A 17,030-nucleotide genomic window follows, 5' to 3' on the forward strand; every position below is an offset into this window, starting at 1 on the left:
TTTTATCCTGTGGTAAAAAAGTTCCTTTCCCACCAGTAACAGTTGAAATAATAGAATCCAACTGAGAACCAAATAATTTGTTACCCTGGAAAGAAATGGAAAGTAGAGTTGATTTAGAAGCCATATCAGCATTCCAAGTCTTAAGCCATAAAGCTCTTCTAGCTAAAATAGCTAGAGACATAAACCTGACATCAACTCTGATAATATCAAAGATGGCATCACAGATAAAATTATTAGCATGCTGAAGAAGAATAATAATATCATGAGAATCATGATGTGTTACTTGTTGCGCTAAGGTTTCCAACCAAAAAGTTGAAGCTGCAGCAACATCAGCCAAAGATATAGCAGGTCTAAGAAGATTACCTGAACACAGATAAGCTTTTCTTAGAAAGGACTCAATTTTCCTATCTAAAGGATCCTTAAACGAAGTACCATCTGACGTAGGAATAGTAGTACGTTTAGCAAGGGTAGAAATAGCCCCATCAACTTTAGGGATTTTGTCCCAAAATTCTAATCTGTCAGACGGCACAGGATATAATTGCTTAAAACGTTTAGAGGGAGTAAATGAATTACCCAATTTATCCCATTCTTTGGAAATTACTGCAGAAATAGCATTAGGAACAGGAAAAACTTCTGGAATAACCACAGGAGATTTAAATACCTTATCCAAACGTTTAGAATTAGTATCAAGAGGACCAGAATCCTCTATTTCTAAAGCAATTAGAACTTCTTTAAGTAAAGAACGAATAAATTCCATTTTAAATAAATATGAAGATTTATCAGCATCAACCTCTGAGACAGAATCCTCTGAACCAGAAGAGTTATCAGAATCAGAATGATGATGTTCATTTAAAAATTCATCTGTAGGGAGAGAAGTTTTAAAAGATTTTTTACGTTTACTAGAAGGAGAAATAACAGACATAGCCTTCTTTATGGATTCAGAAACAAAATATCTTATGTTATCAGGAACATTCTGCACCTTAGATGTTGAAGGAACTGCAACAGGCAATGGTACTTTACTAAAGGAAATATTATCTGCTTTAACAAGTTTGTCATGACAATCAATACAAACAACAGCTGGAGGAATAGCTACCAAAAGTTTACAGCAGATACACTTAGCTTTGGTAGATCCAGCACTAGACAGCGATTTTCCTGTAGTATCTTCTGACTCAGATGCAACGTGAGACATCTTGCAATATGTAAGAGAAAAAACAACAACATATAAAGCAAAATTGATCAAATTCCTTAAATGACAGTTTCAGGAATGGGAAAAAATGCCAAAAAACAAGCTTCTAGCAACCAGAAGCAATGAAAAATGAGACTTAAATAATGTGGAGACAAAAGCGACGCCCATATTTTTTAGCGCCAATAAGACGCCCACATTATTTGGCGCCTAAATGCTTTTTGGCGCCAAAATGACGCCACATCCGGAACGCCGACATTTTTGGCGCAAAATAACGTCAAAAAATGACGCAACTTCCGGCGACACGTATGACGCCGGAAACGGAAAATAATTTTTGCGCCAAAAAAGTCAGCGCCAAGAATGACGCAATAAAATGAAGCATTTTCAGCCCCCGCGAGCCTAACAGCCCACAGGGAAAAAAGTCAAATTTTTGAAGGTAAGAAAAAATGATTAAATCAAATGCATTATCCCAAATATGAAACTGACTGTCTGAAAATAAGGAAAGTTGAACATTCTGAGTCAAGGCAAATAAATGTTTGAATACATATATTTAGAACTTTATAAACAAAGTGCCCAACCATAGCTTAGAGTGTCACAGAAAATAAGATTTACTTACCCCAGGACACTCATCTACATGTTTGTAGAAAGCCAAACCAGTACTGAAACGAGAATCAGCAGAGGTAATGGTATATATAAGAGTATATCGTCGATCTGAAAAGGGAGGTAAGAGATGAATCTCTACGACCGATAACAGAGAACCTATGAAATAGACCCCGTAGAAGGAGATCACTGCATTCAAATAGGCAATACTCTCCTCACATCCCTCTGACATTCACTGCACGCTGAGAGGAAAACCGGGCTCCAACTTGCTGCGGAGCGCATATCAACGTAGAATCTAGCACAAACTTACTTCCCCACCTCCATCGGAGGCAAAGTTTGTAAAAACTGAATTGTGGGTGTGGTGAGGGGTGTATTTATAGGCATTTTGAGGTTTGGGAAACTTTGCCCCTCCTGGTAGGAATGTATATCCCATACGTCACTAGCTCATGGACTCTTGCTAATTACATGAAAGAAAAGAATATGCATCACTGAAGGCTCAGATGATGGTTACCATTTTTTAGCAATAAAGTATTTTTTAATTATGGTATGTACATTTTTTTCTTTAGAAATAATGCTATTGCACACTTAGACTACAGTACAGTGTAAATATAACTTGTATATGCACTGGAAAACTAACAAGTGTGACTCACTTTATTGCTATATTCACTTTATTGCTGTGGTCTGGAACCGAACCTTCAATATCTCAGAGGTACGCCTGTACATATATATATATATTATTTTCAGACTTCCTATCAATTCTGGATCCTGCATTATTTTCACCAGTTGAGAGGTCTTGCCCACTTCCTGCACATAGCCTCTTGGCTTCTTGGTTTTCAGGGACTGTCCCAGCTTAGCCCAGAATATGCACAACCTGCCCCATCCAGACCCATCCTTGGTTCCACCCTTGACCTGCCTCAGTCCTGCTCCTGCCTCAATTTACAGCCCTGATCACAAGTCCCCTAACCTACCAGTCCCAAAGAAAGGGGAATGTTGGAGAGTATGTAAATGTGATCCTACCCTTAGTATTTTTGCAACAAAAACACAGATTTATTTAATAGCTTATTTTTTTACCACAAGGAAGCACCCGATAAACTAACAGGGCAAAAACTAGTCAACAAACAACATTATGGCACATACTTAAGCCCTTGGTTGTCTGGAATGGGGGCAAGAGGGAAAGCCCCCTGGAATGTTGTTCTTTATATCTAAAGACCCTGTTGAATCCCCATTCTGGTGCCAGTGAGCCACCATAATTAAAATGAGGCATAGCTCATGTGTACAACAGGCAACTCTCTCCTGTTGCAAATGTTGCCACTGAGATTATTATGTTCAGGGCATTAAAAAATTTTTTTTTTGCCCTCCTCTGAAAACCTGTGGTCACCCATGATGGGGTCCTATTGAAATACATGACAATTCCCATATGAAAACATTATGGGCCAGATTTAATGCTCCTGATCGAGAGTTAACTCCGCAAGAAGTAAGCTTTTTGTGAGTATTGAGTTGCGCTCGTATTATGAAAGTAACCTAATAACCTCAAAAAGCCAAACTTAGACTATTGCCCGTGTGATAACCTATTGCCCCATAGACGTAAATGGAGAAAAAAAAGTGGGAAAAAACTAGCTCCCTACTTGTGAGCACGATCACATATTCTCCAGTGCGGTAACCCAACATGAAAATATGAATGTTTCACATTCCAATGTTCTTCACATAGCATAATATGTTCAGTTTATTCCTAAATACATATTTATATATATATATATGTGATGTTGTTTGCTACAATATATATATATATATATATACAGGGAGTGCAGAATTATTAGGCAAATGAGTATTTTGACCACATCATCCTCTTTATGCATGTTGTCTTACTCCAAGCTGTATAGGCTCGAAAGCCTACTACCAATTAAGCATATTAGGTGATGTGCATCTCTGTAATGAGAAGGGGTGTGGTCTAATGACATCAACACCCTATATCAGGTGTGCATAATTATTAGGCAACTTCCTTTCCTTTGGCAAAATGGGTCAAAAGAAGGACTTGACAGGCTCAGAAAAGTCAAAAATAGTGAGATATCTTGCAGAGGGATGCAGCACTCTTAAAATTGCAAAGTTTCTGAAGCGTGATCATCGAACAATCAATCGTTTCATTCAAAATAGTCAACAGGGTCGCAAGAAGCGTGTGGAAAAACCAAGGTGCAAAATAACTGCCCATGAACTGAGAAAAGTCAAGCGTGCAGCTGCCAAGATGCCATTTGCCACCAGTTTGGCCATATTTCAGAGCTGCAACATCACTGGAGTGCCCAAAAGCACAAGGTATGCAATACTCAGAGACATGGCCAAGGTAAGAAAGGCTGAAAGACGACCACCACTGAACAAGACACACAAGCTGAAACGTCAAGACTGGGCCAAGAAATATCTCAAGACTGATTTTTCTAATGTTTTATGGACTGATGAAATGAGAGTGAGTCTTGATGGGCCAGATGGATGGGCCCGTGGCTGGATTGGTAAAGGGCAGAGAGCTCCAGTCCGACTCAGACGCCAGCAAGGTGGAGGTGGAGTACTGGTTTGGGCTGGTATCATCAAAGATGAGCTTGTGGGGCCTTTTCGGGTTGAGGATGGAGTCAAGCTCAACTCCCAGTCCTACTGCCAGTTTCTGGAAGACACCTTCTTCAAGCAGTGGTACAGGAAGAAGTCTGCATCCTTCAAGAAAAACATGATTTTCCTGCAGGACAATGCTCCATCACACGCGTCCAAGTACTCCACAGCGTGGCTGGCAAGAAAGGGTATAAAAGAAGAAAATCTAATGACATGGCCTCCTTGTTCACCTGATCTGAACCCCATTGAGAACCTGATATCCATCATCAAATGTGAGATTTACAAGGAGGGAAAACAGTACACCTCTCTGAACAGTGTCTGGGAGGCTGTGGTTGCTGCTGCACGCAATGTTGATGGTGAACAGATCAAAACACTGACAGAATCCATGGATGGCAGGCTTTTGAGTGTCCTTGCAAAGAAAGGTGGCTATATTGGTCACTGATTTGTTTTTGTTTTGTTTTTGAATGTCAGAAATGTATATTTGTGAATGTTGAGATGTTATATTGGTTTCACTGGTAAAAATAAATAATTGAAATGGGTATATATTTGTTTTTTGTTAAGTTGCCTAATAATTATGCACAGTAATAGTCACCTGCACACACAGATATCCCCCTAAAATAGCTAAAACTAAAAACAAACTAAAAACTACTTCCAAAACTATTCAGCTTTGATATTAATGAGTTTTTTGGGTTCATTGAGAACATGGTTGTTGTTCAATAATAAAATTAATCCTCAAAAATACAACTTGCCTAATAATTCTGCACTCCCTGTATATATATATATATATATATATATATATATATATATATATATATATACACACAGTATACTCTGTATACCGGTTGGAGGCGTTACAACGATGGACTCACTTACCATAAGCTTACCTTCAACCCTACCAACACATTTAAATTGCAGGTTGACAAACTCTTAGGATTGGCTCTAAATGCTGGGTACATTGATGGAGATACTCACAGATTTATGACAGTTGATAATCCAATCTGCCCCATACTATACCTGCTTCCTAAGATACATAAAAGTTTGTCAAATCCACCTGGTCGTCCAATTGTTTCTGCCAGGGGTTCATTATTTCAACCCCTGGCTGAATACATTGACTACTTTTTACAACCAGTAGTCAAATCCACTGTCTCTTACCTTAGGGATTCATCTGAACTTATCCATTAACTTAATCAGGTGGTTGACATAGGTTCGTCTGACATTCTTGTGACCATGGATGTAATTAATTTATACACCATTATTCCCCATACACATGGGATGGACATGGTCAGAAGAATCCTCTGTTCCAATGCTAACTATATGGGACCCCCTATAGAATTATTGCTAAATCTACTGGAGCTCTGTCTTGTCAATAATTATTTTTGGTTTGAAAATTGTTTTTTACCTACAAACGTTAGGCATTGCGATGGGGTCTAACATGGCCCCATCATATGCCAACATATATATGTCCATGTATGAACACGATTACATTTTAACTACAGAACAGAGCTCTATTAGGTTTTATCGACGGTATATAGATGATGTATTCCTTGTTTGAAAGTGTGATTTGGAGTCTCTACATGTGTGGTTTAATCATTTGAATTCCATTAATTCTACTGTACGGTTCAAGATGGATATAGATAATGATAAAATCCATTTCCTTGTTCTTGAGATATACAAGAGTGAGACAGCAGATGGGTTGAGGTTATTTACTACTCTCTATAACAAACCTACTGATAAAAATTCCATACTACACTTTAATAGTTTTCACCCTAGATTTCAGAAAACAGGGGTTAGTTCCTCTCAGCTCCTGCGTGTTGTACGCAACAACACCGAGAAGGCTCACAAGAAACAACAGCTGGATACGATGGCACAGAAGTTCATCAATAGAGGGTACCCGGAACCACTTATCATGACACAATGTGAGAAAGCACACACAATGACCCAGCAATCCATTAGCAATCAACCACAGAAGCCTGCTGAACAACATTTGAATTATATCACTGCTTACACCCCAGAATCACATAAAGTACAGGAGGTTATCAAACAACATTGGACGATTGTATCCACGGATACCAACTTACCATTTGGCGAGATGCCACCACCTCGGCTGGTTTATAAGAGGGCGCAGAACCTTAGAGACTTGTTGGTGCGCACTGATCCAGTACAAAGTTACCAGAAGAGCACCTGGCTACCGCAAAAAATGATCTGGTTAATAGTGCTAGTGACTAAGCATTGCTATAGGATCTTATGCTCTAGATATTTATATGGCTATACGTTAGATGTTATTCTTATACAAGATATATTGCACCACACAGTTACTTGTTGTTGACTAGTCACTGGATCTAAGAACCAATCTGAATTGTATGTGTAATATTGTTTATTTAACTATATGAACCTGTTATGCTTAGGCTCAAAATTCTTTGTTTGCGTCTGTTGTCATGGTAACGCCTGTCTAGCTGGGGGCGGTGTTCCTGTGTTCAGTGCTCTAATAAGCTGTTGCTAAGTGGTCACAATTTGTATATTATGAGCGTTCCCACGCATTCCCATGACAATGGATGACATTTTTGATGACGTCATCACACAATGCGGACATGTGGTCTGCTGGTTATGCAAATACCTATCTGGTGCTGTCTGTTGTTATGACTACGGTCTCACTGTGATGACTCAGCGATCAATCAGATCTCTTTCAGCTGTTCTGCATGAATTTGGGCGTCGTTTAGCCTATCAGGTTTAGGGGATGGGGTATATAAGGTAGAACTTTGGGATGTGTTGTATGCCTGTGATGTGTGTGTTTTTCATGTGACCAAGGCGTCCATGTGAGGCCGAAACGTTATTCTTTGATACATTAAAGGTGATTATTCAATTCTCTTCATGCTGGCTTAAGTGTTGTGGACAACTGAGGATACACACCGGATCCTGATCCCCAGCCCCTTTTTCCTTTATTTATATATATATATATATATATATATATATATATATATATATATATATATATATATATATATATATATATATATATATATATATATATATTATATATATATATATATATATATATATATATATATATATATATAGAGAGAGAGAGAGAGAGAGAGAGAGAGAGAGAGAATTATATATAGATATTTACAGATGTTACCCAAATGTTCTTTGACTTCTATGTTTGATATTATATCTGTATTGTTTGATAGCACTAAATCCAAAATAGCTTTACTCCTAGTTGGCCCCTCTATTAATTGTGAGAAGAAGTTATCCCTGAAAGCATTTTAAAATCTATCCCCCTTAGCTGAATTACTACTTTCAATGGCCCAGTTTATACCAGGTTAGTTAAAGGGACACTGAACTAAAATGTTTTCTTTCGTGACTCAGAGTATGCAATTTTAAGCTTTCTAATTTACTCCTATCATCAATTTTTCTTTGTTCTCTTGCTATCTTTATTTGAAAAAGAAGGCATATAAGCTAAGGAGCTAGACAATTTTTGGTTTAGTACTCTGGACAGCACTTGTTTATTGATGGGTGAATTTATCTACCAATCAGCAAGAGCAACCCAGGTTGTTCACCAAAAATGGGCTGGAATCTAAACTTTTATTTTTGCTATTCAAATAAAGATACCAAGAGAGTGAAGAAAATGTGATAATAGGAGTAAATTAGGAAGTTGTTTAAAATTGCATGCTTTATCTGAATCGCAAAAGAAAAAATTTGGGTTCAGTGTCCCTTGAAAATTTCCCATAATTACAGCACTGTTATTAGCAGCCTTACCGATTTGCATTAGTAGTTGAGTTTCCTCCAGGTCACTAATTTTGGTGGGGCTTGTAGCATGTTCCAAATATTTTTTTAGGATTTTACCCCCACTTAGAAAATATTCTGTTATGTGCGTAACATAGGGATGTGAAATATTTACAGTAAATACATAGTTAAAACCTTTATTAAAAATGAATATTGCATAAATGTTTTTTTCACCTACTTAAAGGGATACTAAACCCATATTTTTCTTTAGTGATTCAGATGAAGCATGCAATTTTAAGCAACTTTATAATTTGGTCCTTTTATCAATTTTCTTTTATCTCTTGCTATCTTTATTTGAAAAGCAGCAATGTAAAGCTTTTCTTTCCCTCATGGTTAGTGTTTGGCTAAAGCCATTTATTATCAATCAACTGTGTTTACTCTTTTTAAATAATAATGACAACAGAAACTACCCAAATGACTCTGATCAAAAGTTTAAATACCCTGGTGATTTTGGCCTGATAACATGCACACAAGTTGACACAAAGGGGTTTGAATGGCTATTAAAGGTAACCATCCTCACCTGTGATCTGTTTGCTTGTAATAGGTGTGTGTGTATAAAAGGTCAATGAGTTTCTGGACTCTTGACAGACCCTTGCATCTTTCATCCAGTGCTGCACTAACGTTTCTGGATTCTGAGTCATGGGGAAAGCAAAAGAATTGTCAAAGGATCTGTGGGAAAAGGTAGTTGAACTGTATAAAACAGGAAAGGGATATAAAAAGATATCCAAGGAATTGAGAATGCATAAATGAGGGGTTCTGTTGAAACCAAACCACGGTCAGGTAGACCAACTCAAATTTCAGCCACAACGGCCAGGAAAATTGTTTGGGATGCAAAGAAAAACCCACAAATAACTTCAGGTGAAATAAAGGACTATCTGAAAACATGTGGTGTGGCTGTTTCAAGATGCACAATAAGAAGGCACTTGAAGAAAGATGGACTGCATGGTCGAGTCGCCAGAAGAAAGCCATTACTATGCAAATGCCACAAAGTAAGCCAAAATGCACAGAGACAAGCCTGAAACCTTCTAGCACAAAGTAATTTGGAGTGATGAGACCAAAATTGAGCTTTTTGGCCACAACCATAAACGCTACTTTTGGAGAGGAGTCAACAAGGCCTATGATGAAAGGTACACCATTCCTACTGTGAAACACGGAGGTGGATCGCTGATGTTTTGGGGATGTGTGAGCTACAAAGGCACAGGAAATTTGGTCAGAATTGATGGCAAGATGAATGCAGTATGTTATCAAAAAATACTGGAGGAAAATTTGCATTCATCAGCCCGGAAGCTGCACATGGGACGTACTTGGACATTCCAACATGACAATGATCCTAAACACAAGGCCAAGTCGACCTGTCATTGGCTACAGCAGAATAAAGTGAAGGTGTTGGAGTGGCCATCTCAGTCTCCTGACCTCAATATCATTGAGCTACTCTGGGGAGATTTTAAACGTGCAGCTCATGCAAGACAGGTCAAGAATTTACAGGAACTGGAGACTTTTTGTCAGGAAGAATGGGCAGCTTTACCATCTGAGAAGATAAAGAGCCTCAGCCACAAATACCACAAAAGACTTCAAGCTGTTATCAATGTTAAAGGGGGAAATACACGGTATTAAGAACTGGGGTATGTAAACTTTTGCTCAGGGTCATTTGGGTAGTTTCTGTTGTCATTATGATTTAAAAAGAGTAAACATAGTTGATTGATAATAAATGGCTTCAGCCAAACACTAATTATGAGTGAAATAAAAGTTTTAGTTTTATCATTCATATTATCTGAAAAATGGCTAAGAAATCATAAATTCTGCCAGTGTATGTAAACTTATGAGCAGAACTGTGTGTATATATATATATATATATATATATATATATATATATATATATATATATATATATATATATGTATATATATATATATATATATATATGTATATATATATATATATATATATACATACACATACATACATATACATCTTTAGAAATGTATATGTATGTATCTATTTGTTAAAGCCCCTTGCCTGTTTTTTTTTTTTTTGTAACACCTTAGCTCTCATATCGTTGAGCCCTTATAACTGTTTTGTGCAATATTTTCTAAATAATTTTTATTAGTGTTATTGTAAGTGTAACTGTACTTTGTAATGTATTTTTGTTTTGTCTTGTGACACTTTTTTGTTTCACAAAACAGTTAACCAGAGCTCTGAGGATGCAGTAATAATTCTAGTGTAAATCACGTTTGCGATTGCGTCCTTTGAACTTGTAATACGAGTGGAAAACCTGATGCCTGGATACACCCACAATATACCCCTTATCGCTCGCACACATCTGTTAATGCCCTGCTCACAATCTAGCCCTTTATCAGGTGCAGTAAGGCATGTTTCTCAATTCTAGTCTTTAAGTACCCCTAACAGGTTTATTTTCAGGATATCTTATCTGGAGCACAGGTGAAATAATCAGCTGATCAGTAACCATGGTTACTAACCTGCTCTCACCCATAAACTGATTATTTCACCTGTGCTCCAGTAAAGATATCATGAAAATCTGGCTTGTTATGGATCCTTGAGGACTAGAGTTGACTTTAATTTTAAAGCTATTCTTATTCTTTATAAAAGTGTTTATCAATTCTAATCATCAGGACACACAGGCCAGATTATCAGGATTACCTTGGGTGAAAGTAGGTTTGAAAACCATGGTTACTGATCAGCTGATTATTTCCCCTGTGTGCTCTAGTTCAGATATTCTAAAAATATGGCCTGTTAGTGTGCCCTGAGGACTGAAATTGAGAAACACTGTTGTAGATCCTACAAAGGGCAAGATTATGAGTGGTGCAGCTGTTGTGTGTGAGCAATAAAGAATTGATAGTAAATGCAGTGGCTTGAGCGCAATTGAATTTAACGTGCGTCGGGCTAACGCAACTTTAGAGCTCTGGCTAACTGTTACGCGAGAGAGAAAAGTTGCACAAAACACATCAAAGTTACCTTCAAAAGTACAGTCACACTCATAATAACACTGTCTGATAAATATGATTTAAAAATATTGCATAAAAAAGTTATAAATGTCTAAATATGTGTATATATCAATATATATACGTATATATATATACTGTATATATATATATATGTATATATATATATATATATATACTGTATATATATATATATATATATATATATATACTGTATATATATATATATATATATATATATATATATAAATATATATATTTATATACACATACATATATATAATAACTCACAAAAGTGAGTACAACCCTCACATTTTTGTAAATATTTTATTATATCTTTTCATGTGACAAATGTCCAAATTGGGCCCAATTAGCCATTTTCCCTCCCCGGACTCATGTGACTCGTTAGTGTTACAAGGTCTCAGGTGTGAATGGGGAGCAGGTGTGTTAAATTTGGTGTTATCGCTCTTACACTCTTTCATACTGGTCAATGGAAGTTCAACATGGCACCTCATGGAAGAGAACTCTCTGAGGATCTGAAAAAAATTATTATTGCTCTTCATAAAGATGGCTTAGGCTATAAGAAGATTGCCAAGACCCTGAAACTGAGCTGCAGCAGGGTGGGCAAGACCATATAGCGGGTTCACAGGACAGGTTCCACTCAGAACAGGCCTCGCCATGGTCAACCAAAGAAGTTTAGTGCACGTGCTCAGCATCATATCCAGAGGTTGTCTTTGGGAAATAGACATATGGATGCTGCCAGCATTGCTGCAGAGGTTGAAGGGGTGGGTGGACAGCCTGTCAGTGCTCAGACCATACGCCGCACACTGCATTAAATTGGTCTGCATGGCTTTCATTCCAGAAGGAAGCTTCTTCTAAAGATGATGCACAAGAAAGCCTGCAAACAGTTTGCTGCAGACAAGTAGATTAAGGACATGGATTACTGGAGCCATGTCCTGTGGTCTGATGAGACCAAGATAAACTAATTTGGTTCAGATGGTGTCAAGCGTGTGTGGCAGCAATCAGATGAGTCTTGCCTACAGTCAAGCATGGTAGTGTCATGGTCTAGGCCTGCATGAGTGCTACCGACACTGGGGAGCTACAGTTCATTGAGGGAACCATGAATGCCAACATGTACTGTGACATACTAAAGCAGAACATGATCCCCTCCCTTCAGAGACTGGCCGCAGGGCAGTATTCCAACATAATAACGACCCCAAACTAACCTCCAAGATGACCACTGCCTTGCTAAAGAAACTGAGGGTAAAGGTGATGGACTGACCAAGCATGTCTCCAGACCTAAACCCTATTGAGCATCTGTGGGGCATCCTCAAATGGAAGGTGGGGGAGTGCAAGGTCTCTAACATCCACCAGTTCCGTGATGTCATCATGAAGGAGTGGAAGAAGACTCCTGTGGCAACCTGTGAAGCTCTGGTGAACTCCATGCCCAAGAGGGTTAAGGCAGTGCTGGAAAATGATGGTGGCCACACAAAATATTGGCACTTTCGGCCCAATTTATACATTTCCACTTAGGGGTGTACTCACTTTTGTTGCCAACAGTTTAGACATTTATGGCTGTGTGTTGAGTTATTTTGAGGGGGCAGCAAATTTACACTGTTATACAGGCTGTACACTCACTACTTTACATTGCAGCAAAGTGTCATTTCTTCAGTGTTGTCACATGAAAAGATATAATAAAATATTTACAAAAATGTGAGGAGTGTACTCACTTTTGTGAGATACATGCATTGGAGCCCTTTGCGGTGAAGTAACAGTCTTTAGCATTCCGATATTTTTCACTTATAGGTTATATATATATTTTATCAAACTACCATTATATATACAGTATATATATATATATATATATATATATATATATATATATAAAAATATTTATTTATAAATAAATAGAATATATTCTGCTATGTAAAGAACATTGGAATGTGAAATATTTATATTTTCATGTCGGGTTAGCGCCCTTGATAAAACGCGATCAGAGTTAACCTGCATCCGGGAGCGATAAATAGCGCTCCACTCATAATCTAGTCCTAAATTTGTAAAACAGTCTCACTTAGTAAACAATATAGCAGCACAAAAACAAATGACAAACTGCAAGAAACAATCTCACATGTTTTCAAGGAACTATTCAAATGGATTTTTCAAAGACACTCATGGAAACAAATGATGAAGAAAAGTGAGGTATCACAGCTAATTAATTCACTATTGCTGATAGCTGTCCAAATTATTTGAATGCGGTTTTTTTTTTTTACTTTACCATTACAGTAATTTCCTGACACATGAATATCTCTGTCAATAATTTTATAATATACTAATTTAAATGTGTAAACACACCACTGCATTAATATAAACATGTTGATGATCATATTTAATTGAATAAAGTTTTATTATTCAAAAGTGTGTTTTTTTAAACATACAACAAAAAATAAACCACAATTAAAAAAAATACTATTAACATGAACTGAGCAGGAACATGAAGAAAAATGTCATCTTTTCATCAAACCCATGTGGAGGAACACATTATTATGGAAGAGGTTCCATCCTTCCGATGCTTCCAATGTATTTAAAGGGACAGTGTAGTGTAACATTTTCGACACTTTAATTTTCCCTGCAGGACCATATTACATTTTTTGCAACTCCTTTATATTTATTTGTAATTTGAAAAAGTTTTTCTCATTGAAGCCTTCACCTAAACTAAAAATGTCAACAGTTGAGTAATAACTACAGAAATCTTTGTAAACAAGAGACTTCAGAAGAAATTGGGGCATCTCTGTTAAAGAGTGTCCCTGCAGCATCTTCAACTAATATCTGCTTGTTGCCTATTTACATTAGGTATGTGCATTTGTTGTTCATTCCTATGTACGAATGATGAATATGGATTTGCACTGATCTTTGTGTGTTGCACTTTCAAACAAATAAATCCAGCTCAGAATAGAGATTAATTCTGCTAACTGTGGCCATATAGAAACAAACAACAAATGCACAAAGGGGATATTATGAGACCTAGTTGTTGATGATTTATCACAATCTTCTAGGGTAAAATCCTCAAACCAAAAACAGTTAGCTTTAAAGGGACAGGCAAGTCCAAAAAAACTTTCATGATTCAAATAGGGCATGCAATTTTAAACAACTTTCCAATTTACCTTTATCACCAATTTTGCTTTGTTCTCTTGGTATTGTTATTTAAAAGCTAAACCTAGGAGATTCATATGCTAATTTCTTAGACCTTGAAGGCCGCCTCAATTCTGAATGGTTTTTAACCACTAGAGGGTGTTAGTTCATGTGTATTATAAAGATAACATTGAGCTCACACACGTGAATTTACCGAGGAATGAGCTCTAATTAGCTAAAATGCAAGTCTGTCAAAATAACTGAAATAAGGGGGCAGTCTGCAGAGGCTTAGATACAAGGTAATTACAGAGGTAAAACGTGTATTATATAACTGTGTTGGTTATGCAAAACTGGGGAATGGGTAATAAAGGGATTAGCTATCTTTTTAAACAAGGACATTTTTGGTGTTGGCTGTCCCTTTAAGTACTTACAACACTATGAGAAAGTTTTTTCCATTTTAGATGTAATTGGTTCATGTAATGTGATTCAGGAGCCCAAAGGGCTGACTTTGGTTTTTATCATAAGGGTAACACAATTGATAGATGTTTGGTAAGGAGAAATGTGGGTAATTCTAAAAATGACCCCATAATGTTTAAACTGCAGCACCTTACCTTGCTTGCATTGTGCTCATTGCCACAGTGTTATTACATGGAATCTTATTATACACCATTACATAGTAAAACAAAAAGTTGTTGCTTATGTGGGCTGTCTTGATTATGCACTAGAGAGTGTCCATGTGTGATTTTATATGTTGGATAAGTAGTGCAGTGGACAACATAAATAAACTATTCCTGATTTGTTTATGCACTAAAGTGTCCATCCATGTGGACTTTTATAGGTTGGAGAAACCTCAAAGAAGGTTAAACCAGTGCAATGGATAACATAATCAACTATTCCTAAGTTAATACATTTGAAACTAGAACATCCCTGTACCCCAGTAGAACAACCACTGTCTACAGCCTTATAGTGTGACAGATAGGGAAGAGTGTGCCATATAAAAATACATATCACTGATTATCTTTAAACATATGTTTATTTTACTGACATGCAATCAACTTATAACAGTTACACTAATCATTTTGGAGATTTGAATTATCGCTGACACAGTCTGTCCTGTACAGATATACTTTTGGAACATTGTAGCAGTATTAATCCTCGCAAGAGGAAAAGTTACAGCTCAGATCTAAGGAAAGGATGTGAACAGATGGGTTATCAACATTACCTAGAAGGAGCTAAACTACATAGTAGCTACCAGAATTGAATATGACTCACATTAAGTTAAGATATGCCTAAAACAGGGGCAAGTTAGAGGATGATGGGCATGAGTAAGGTGCTAGAAACACTCAAATACTTTTCTACGGATTAAATAATGTATGCATGTTTTCTGCAGGGGGAGGGAACCATAGGGGAGGGCTGTTATTTCTAGAATATCTATACATTTATATAGGCTTGCGCTTAGGTCCCTGTTTTTACTTTTATAATATAGTTTTACAGTTGTGTAATATCTGGTAGGGATCACTGGCTGACAGGTATGTCCTGCTAATGTTCATTGTCTGACAGGTATGTCCTGCTAATGTTCATTGTCTGATAGGTATGTCCTGCTAATGTTCATTGTCTGATAGGTATGTCCTGCTAATGTTCATTGTCTGATAGGTATGTCCTGCTAATGTTCATTGTCTGATAGGTATGTCCTGCTAATGTTCATTGTCTGACAGGTATGTCCTGCTAATGTTCATTGTCTGATAGGCATGTCCTGCTAATGTTCATTGTCTGATAGGTATGTCCTGCTAATGTTCATTGTCTGATAGGTATGTCCTGCTAATGTTCATTGTCTGATAGGTATGTCCTGCTAATGTTCATTGTCTGATAGGTATGTCCTGCTAATGTTCATTGTCTGATAGGTATGTCCTGCTAATGTTCATTGTCTGATAGGTATGTCCTGCTAATGTTCATTGTCTGATAGGTATGTCCTGGTAAGTTCTGAGGCCAATAGGTAATTCCTAGTACAGTTCATTGGCTGATAATGTATTTCCTGCTATGAATCATTTGCTATAGCAGTAAGTACAGAACCGATAAAGCTTTTTTTCTAGTAAACTTTAAATAACTTATACCCCACGTTTCTTTAAAGGGACAGTCTAGTCAAAATTAAACTTTCATATTTCAGATAGGGCATGGCATTTTGAACAACTTTCCAATTGAGTTTAGTCATTACATTTGCTTTGTTCCCTTGGTGGTATTTTTGAAAAGCTAAATCAAGGTAGGCTCAAACTGATTTCTAAACCGTTGAAAACCGCCTCTTAGCTCAGAGCATTTTGAAAGTTGTTCACAGTTAGACAGTACTAGTTCATGTGTGTCATATAGATAACATTGTGCTCACTCCCGTGGAGTTATTTAGGAGTCTGCACTGATTGGCTAAACTGCATGTCAGTCAAAAGCACTGAGATAAGGGGGCAGTCTGCAGAGGCCCACATACAAGGTAATCACAGAGGTAAAACATATATTAATATAACTGTGTTGGTTATGCAAAACTGGGGAATTGGTAATAAAGGGATTATCTATCTTTTTAAACAATAAAAATTCTGGTGTAGACTGTCCCTTTAAGCAAAAACACATTTGTTAAAATGCTGCTCTTTCTTATGAAATTTAGAAAAAAAGAACAGTGCCCCTTTAATAAGTGAATGACTGTAAATATTTAGTAATTTGCAGTGAATAGTTAGCAGCATATAGTATTGCAATGCTGTTTTTCTTTTTTGACAATTGTTTTGTGACTGGGTGCTGTATACTAG

This window comes from Bombina bombina, chromosome 6 (assembly GCF_027579735.1).
Source record: "Bombina bombina isolate aBomBom1 chromosome 6, aBomBom1.pri, whole genome shotgun sequence".
NCBI classification, from domain to species: Eukaryota; Metazoa; Chordata; class Amphibia; order Anura; family Bombinatoridae; genus Bombina; species Bombina bombina.